The 7,374-nt window shown below is 34.2% G+C and overlaps 1 long non-coding RNA gene across 1 annotated transcript; it reads right to left on the bottom strand.

The window, feature by feature from the left end:
• Positions 1-2,446: 2,446 nt before the first annotated feature.
• LOC126751059 (uncharacterized) lies at positions 2,447-7,158 on the bottom strand. The gene is made up of 2 exons (XR_007665847.1): positions 4,031-7,158; positions 2,447-3,534 (listed from the first exon to the last, which is right to left on the bottom strand). It is a non-coding gene; the product is annotated as an uncharacterized LOC126751059 (long non-coding RNA).
• Between the last annotated feature and the right edge of the window lie 216 nt (positions 7,159-7,374).

Here is a 7,374-nt window from a genome sequence, read left to right as displayed (position 1 = left end):
TTGAAAGGGAAGACATATTTTCCTACAATGGTACAACCTTTGTCAGATTCACAGGAAGTGAATATTCCATCGGACTATATTCAATAGCAGTGAAGAGATCGTATTTGCTTGAATATGTGTATTGGGTTTCGTTTTAATCTCCCAAGTACACTCATAATATCTATATTTGACAGCTGTCATCATTTTTTTATCAAACTATTTTTTTGAAAGTTGGATATGTTCTAGACACCTTCAAAGCAACCTCAACGGTTGTCGAACCTCTTTAGAAATTATATATAATGTTCTGAAATAGTTCGGCAATGTGCAGAACCTTAAGAAAGGGTTCGGAAGTCGAAAAATATCTTTATAATGCTTAAGTTGAACTAAAAGTTGTTTGGTGCCGAGTGTTTAGGGTAACATTTATGCTCCCATTCCATTAGTCTAATGCCAGACGAATTTTCTGACGACCGTTTAACGCAGCCGGAAATTTAAGTTGTGTAGCTTTCGAGCTTCCCGTTAAAGGTGTCAGTCCACCAAACAGAACTTCAAACTTTTAGAAGTATGCACATGTGGGAGCTTAATGAAGGCATAGTGTGGGACAATCTTATAATGGGTAATTGACGATTTTTCCCAAAAAACGAAGGCGTTTTAACTCGTTTTGTTAGCAAGAAAGACTCAAAATAAGATCGCTGGACCAAATGACAAGTAATGGTTTACAGCTAATGAGAAATGAACCAAAGGAAGCTTACCTACCTTATTCTTTAACAAACATGCCTAACAAGTACTTCATTATGTTGCCGGAAGAAATCTATGCAAAGGCGGTTTACTTCCCAGCTCCAATGTAGAAGCAGTGCATCGACAACAACCAAGAATTCTGTAGATATTTGCAGAATCCAATTACTTATCAAATATTATTTGAGTGTGTTACAAAACTGCGCAAAAGCTTAACTGAATATTAGAAGCTTTTTTGTTTTCATACTTTGCACAAATACAATTTTATTTTTTCTTATGAACCAGCCATGGGTGCAAACGCACTGGAAGCTCACCCACTAAGCTGTTTACCTGACGTTCCAAGTAAACTTACTGCAAATATAATTATGTTTGAGCTGATGTGTGCTGTTGCGACACCAAGCAACGGAGCAATCAACAAAATACTTATGACGCGCACACACACAAAAGCACATTTAGGCAAACACGTACTGCTATGCCTGTATAGGCGCGTGTGTGTGTGTCTTTAAGATGGCTTAACAATCTTAAGTACATTATTATTAACTTACCTGCTGATGCCACGGTCGGACTTTGCTCAAACAATTTGCGCATTTTGCATGCGCCACTGGAGGCCGCTGGCAGCAGCGCTTATTTCTTTGTATGTGTGTGTGAGGGATATGGAAATTTACGCACGCGCTACAACTTAGTGTTGTCCTTGCATAAGAAATTCAGTTGGAGGCTCACATGGTGGACACATATGTAAATACTTACTTTCTTCAGTATACTATACTTTCTTACATACTTGACGACGGTATCGGGTGAATCGGTAGATGAAGGTAGGAGGTATAGTTTCGATTAAAGTTCCTCACTGAGATGTGGTTCAGGCTTTCATTGCTTCTTTATCGAAAAAGGGCGAACTGTAATAACCTTCACAAATAAAAAGTTGCCATACAAAAGCTTGATTTTGATCCTTCAGTTTGTATGGCAGCTATATCCTATAATAGTTCGTTCGGAACAATTTCTTCGCAGATGATATCATTGCTTTACACAATAATCTCTGCCAAATTTCGTCAGGTAAACAAGTTTTCCATACGAGAACTAGATTTTGATCGTTCGATTCATATGGCAGCTATATGCTATATTGGTCCGATCTCAACAATTTTTTCGGATATTATTTTTGCTGCCTTGAGCAATAATTTTCTCAAAATTCATGTAGATATCTCGTCAAATCAAAAAGTTTTTCGTACAAGAACTTGATTTTGATCGTTCAGTTTGTATGACAGCTATATGCAATAATAGCCCTATCAGAATCATTTCTTCACAGATTATAGCACTGCTTTCTTCAATAGTTTATGTCAAATTTCCTGCAGATATCTCGTCAAATCAAAAAGTTTTTCATACAAGAACTTGATTTTGATCGTTCAGTTTGTATGACAGCTATATCCTACAGCGGTCCGATGACGGTAATTCCGACATATATACTACTACTTGAAGTGAAAAGGATGTGTGCAAAATTTCAAACCAATAACTCAAAAGAGGACTAACTCACGTGTACCACGTTTCCTTCTGGCTGTTTGAAACGTAGTTGTTCAGGGTATAAACAAGTGTTCACACACTCACTTACTTTCATACTTACTGCTGATTGCAGGCATAATATTATTACCATATATCATTTATTCACAACTTGTCCGCATTTATTGCTTGAAATGAAACTTATTTACTTTAGAAAAGGTCAGCAGCATTTTCGTTTATTTCAAACTTTTTCATAAATTTTTAATTTCCCATACATTACACTGTGTTTTTCGATAAATTTGTATAACAGTACTCACTATGTACTATTTGTTTTTGTTTTTGTTTTTTTTTTTTTTTTGTTGTTGCATAGGTTGTGTATGCATGTACGCTCGTTTATATTTAGTAGTTTTGTATGTACAATATTTATTTGCTTGTTCGCTTAGTACTCAAAAATATTAAATATTTAACTAAGATACATTTCGAAATTGCTAATAATTTCTTATTTATTTTATGCTCTTTGTCTGCATATTTTCATATTTTAAACTATTCCTCGTAATAATAATTAAATTGATTTATTTTTAAAGTTTTTTTGTTTCTGTTTCTGTTTCTGTTTCTGTTTTTGCTTTTGTAAATTCTCAATTTCTATTTTATAACCTTAATTGTGTGTGTTCATACAAATTTATATATACAAATAGGATTTGGCGGGAATTAGGTGATGTCGGCTGCACAAACAATTGATGTCATACACCTTAAAATACATACATATGTACATACATATAAATGAGTGTGTGCGTGATTGCGAGTAAATAGACAGACACGTCATGCTGCCAGTTGCAATGAATTACTATTAACATACCAAGCATAAATAATTTGTTGAAATTCGATTCAATTAAATGTACGAAAAATCTAAATGGGATTCTGCATGACCCTGTAGGAAATGGTAAGCGTCAATAATTTTTTTTATATCTTAATTTTTTATTTTATTTAAATATGATCCGTAAATAATTTTACAGTCTGACTAGCAAGCTAAAGGAACTGGCTACTTAGTCCTTCGTGCCAAAGAAAAAAAACTATAATTTAAATATTAAATATTTAGTTGAAACTGTATAATAATATGTTAATGATACATTATGTAAGCCATTTGTCAATAATAAATTCATTAATTTCGGATTATATTTTCGCGGTATCCAAGAAAAAAAATTACAACTTTGCCTAATATATAAGAATGACGTGATTTTGACAGCTCGTGGCGGCCATATTTGTTTGCAAGGTTTGACATTTCATCATGTCTCGCTTCATCGAAGAAGCATCTACTTAGATGCGACCGATTTCTGGCTTAAGGTTGGTACGCAGCTCTCAAGTAATTGCTCAAGAAAAAAAATACATTATTTCTCAAGTAATTTTGGCAGCTGGTCACGCATTGTGAATGATCCACATTAGAAGAGCAAGAGAGAATAAACAAAGAAAACAAACTTTGTGCGTAATATGTATGTGTGTATGTGTATGGTAACATAAATATTTTCATTGAGATTTAAGAAATGTGTTGATGATTGGTAGGTTTGTACAACATTTCAAAATGGAATATACTTCATAATAATGATTTCAACTAATTTAGGGTGAATTTGACGATTACTTCGATTTTCCTTCAAGAAACAATTGTTGATTTGATGTTTCTTCGCAAAACCAGGTTTGCCATATTCACATTTTACTGAAAAAAAGTATTAAAAATTAGTACTAGATTTCTTGAGAGCTGCGTACTAGCACAAGTAAATTTATCGCAGGAAAGTTTCTTGACCCTTAAGCGTTTTTTAAAACACACGTTTCTTGAGACATTAATGGCTTCGTCAACAGAACATCTTTTCAGTTGCAACCGATTTCTGACTAATGCTTCGTCTACAAACAAATTTGTCACTATTGGCGTGGGTAAATGCTCGTGTAGTTGGGGAAACACAATCACATCCACAAAAATTGTCCATTTCATGCAGTTTGTGGACACCAACTGACCTTTTTTAACACTTACCTCAACACTTCTAAGACATTTCTTCCATAATACATAAACGTTGACTCGCTATTTATGAAAATACTTAATACTCGGTAGAGATAAAATCCAAAATTTATAGAAAAACTGATTTGTTTGTGGGCTCTCAATCCAATAAATTTATCTCTTCGAGCATACTTCAGCCATGAGTGGCTACACATAAAGTTCCATGAACGTTTCTGTTGCGGACTGTAAGACCTTTTGAAATATATCATTCATACTAATCTTACTTGATAAAAGCTTGTTTAAACTGCTAGCTGTGTTTCAGCTTTGCGCTCTTTTTAGCAAGCTAAAATTGTTTTTTGAAAGCAACAACAGTTATATGTTTTGAAAAAGTATGCTGAGTACACTGCTAAAGTAGCTAATTGCTTGCTATAACATCTCAATTTAATTAGGCCAGCTCATGCTATTTATACCAGCTGTTTGTTCGAATCGCCACACTCCAAAATTGAAAGTCTCAAAAGTAGCTTTTATTTATATTAACTTATCTTGAATAAAAATGAATGGATCCTCTTTTATAGCTGAATGTACCATCTAAATATACATCCATTTAAAATTGTATACCATATCTAAACAATCGAGTCTATCGAACTCCCTACAGGGTATGGTAAAAAAATCTGGTCAGCATGCTTGTATTCATGCAACATCTAAGTTATTTAAAATATTATTTAAACAAAAAGAAAGCAATTTTGTTGATGATGAATATCTAGCAAAAAATTTAATAATAAATATATCTGTCACCGCTTGCATCGTAAACAAAATATTTGTTTTGAGTGGAATTTTATAGAATAAGAAAAGTAATAATAAATTTAATCAAAGTTGATTTGGTCAATTATATTATTTCGCAACTGCCGAAATGAAGGCATTCAGCAATGCTTTCTCAATTGAAATGCATGGTAGATTTCTCAAACGCAAATACTTTGTCTCAGCTTGTCGAATAAAATATGTAAATGAGATGGAGTCAAAATTCCGACGCAGTGCTTTAAGAGCTTTAAAGAAAATCATAAAGCAGTCTATTACTCAACATGTCAAGGAAACGAAGAGAGCGGCAATACCGACTTAATACGCCTTTGGACATAGACCGACAACTTACGTTATATTGGAAAAGCACCAGCGTTAGGTTCTGTTAAGAGTTCGCTCATAACTGGTATAACACTTGAACAGCTTAGAACGCCGATCCGTTGTGGTATCTAAGACTCTATATAATAGATAATAAGTCCCTTACGGTTCAACTAAGAGTTTTGAGCCTATCATATATTTGTTGAGACGGCTGTCTGTTACAGCTAAGCCTTCTGGTTTGCGGAAGGTATATCAGCCGAAATGTTTCTGCTTCAGTCTTGCAAAGGCTGGACAATGAAGAAGAAAGTGTCTGGATATTTCCATTTCACCCTACTCCATACAATTTTGACAACTAGCGTCCTACAAGCACCTCAGTAAATACCTAAAATACTTATACATATATGAGCGCTTTGCTTTGCTGGCAAATTCGACTAGACTTCACTTATGATTGAAAGCCGTCGAAAATTGGGTTCAGCATCTGGACTTCTGCAAGCGTGCCCGTGGTGGCCATACAAAAGAAATCGAATGCCATACATAATGGCATCGATTGTGCTTTCCAAGGGATAAAGAATTTCATTGATATTTCAATGGTTTTCTAGGGTTCTTATTGAAAAGCTGTTAATGTACAAATAAAAAATGGTTTTAATGGATTTTACATCAAAGACATTTGTGAAATTCAAAAATTTTGAGTGAAATTAAGTCCATCCAAAACAACGCAAGTTTGATTAAAATATAATAAAAATATTTTCCTATTCATTAAAACCAAACACAAGATCACTGTCATTACGATTTTGAGATATGAAAAATAAATAACAAAACCACTGAATAACAAGTTAAATGGATTTCTCTTTTCGAGTCAAACATTTTAGTCACTACCTGGAGTTATTTGTAAATTGAAAAACAATTCAACTAAAATTTTCAATATTTTTGGGCACACACCTAACAGTGGATGCATCCCTGCAGCAGTGTGTCTTCAATTTTTGTGAAATTCAATCAATTGTTGCAAACAGAGTAACGAAACGAGCATACACACTGGCGTGCACAGACAAGAGCATTTCAACATCGGCCACACAAATACATGCAAACCAAAATAGAAATAGTTTCAGGTAAATAACGAAAAATTGCTCACCATTTCGAAAATACTTGATGGCTTAGTGTAAATTTTTCGAGACCAATTGAAATGTAAAAATTGAAAAATAATAAAAGATAAAATAAATAAATTCTACATTCTAAATAGTTGCACCGAAAAGACACACACTAATCCGTGTGTGAGTGCACACATGCAGTTTTGGGTATTGAAAAGAGTGATATGAGTATAAATATGCAATTTCCTATCCTTTGATCTTCTGTCAAAATAAACAATTTTATTGCGGGCAGCCAACAACGGCCAAATAGCATTTAATGTTTGAGGTGATAGTCAGTTAACTTTTGATATGCAAATGTAGGCAGAGAGAGCGCTAGAATAGAGCGTATGATAGAACAACGAGAGGGGGTGGGGGTATTAAATAAAATGGTCATAAAAAACTCTTAGCAGGGGATAGTGCATCAAAAAGCATTTATGTTGAAAACATTGAAAGCATAGTTTTTAATATCTGAATGTTGAACTTAAACAAGTTATGTTTTAGTAGATGAAAGAATTAAGGTTAGAGAGAGAAGAGAAAAGATGATTTAAAAAATTCCGTCAAGATTGAAGTAGTGATCTCCGAGATTTCTATTCCTATTTATTGAATTTAAGATAACTGAAGGCCATTTCCATCTTGTCTAACCCAAGCTATGTTCATCTCTTATTAATTTGTCAGTGAAAGGAGGAAGGGGATTAAAGAGATTCGACAATTTCCGTATCGTTTATGGAGTTCCGAAAAGAGAGCTCGAAAAACTTTGTTTTAGTAGTCCAATAGGTCACCAAATCCTTAGATGCAGTAGTGTGGTGACAGGCTTAAGAAGAGCTACCAATCGAATGCCGCAAAGGGTTCAAAGGCCCGCTGCGCTATGCATAACGGGAGCTTTTAGAACTACTCCAACGGTGGCTTTTAATTACTGCTCAACCTTCCATATATACATATCTTCGCTGTAAACTG

This window comes from Bactrocera neohumeralis, chromosome 2 (genome assembly GCF_024586455.1).
Source record: "Bactrocera neohumeralis isolate Rockhampton chromosome 2, APGP_CSIRO_Bneo_wtdbg2-racon-allhic-juicebox.fasta_v2, whole genome shotgun sequence".
Lineage (NCBI taxonomy): Eukaryota > Metazoa > Arthropoda > Insecta > Diptera > Tephritidae > Bactrocera > Bactrocera neohumeralis.
This window is presented reverse-complemented; position numbering and strand designations above follow the sequence as displayed.